Here is a 244-nt window from a genome sequence, read left to right on the forward strand (position 1 = left end):
ACTCAAATACCAAATTATTTTTATTTTTTCAATTTTTTTAAAAATAATCCCAAACAAGCCCTAAATTATTCAATGCACAAGAAATGTCATGCATTAAACACCATCTTAGTCAATCATAAAGAAGGATATGCATAATTTAAATTGGATATCATTCACATACATGATCTGGGTTAAAAAAAAGTTGAAAAAATAAAATAAGAAGAGAGTGAGTGACGACACATCATTAGAAATCTTTTCTGACAAA

This window comes from Arachis ipaensis, chromosome B04 (assembly GCF_000816755.2).
Source record: "Arachis ipaensis cultivar K30076 chromosome B04, Araip1.1, whole genome shotgun sequence".
Classification (NCBI taxonomy): Eukaryota; Viridiplantae; Streptophyta; class Magnoliopsida; order Fabales; family Fabaceae; genus Arachis; species Arachis ipaensis.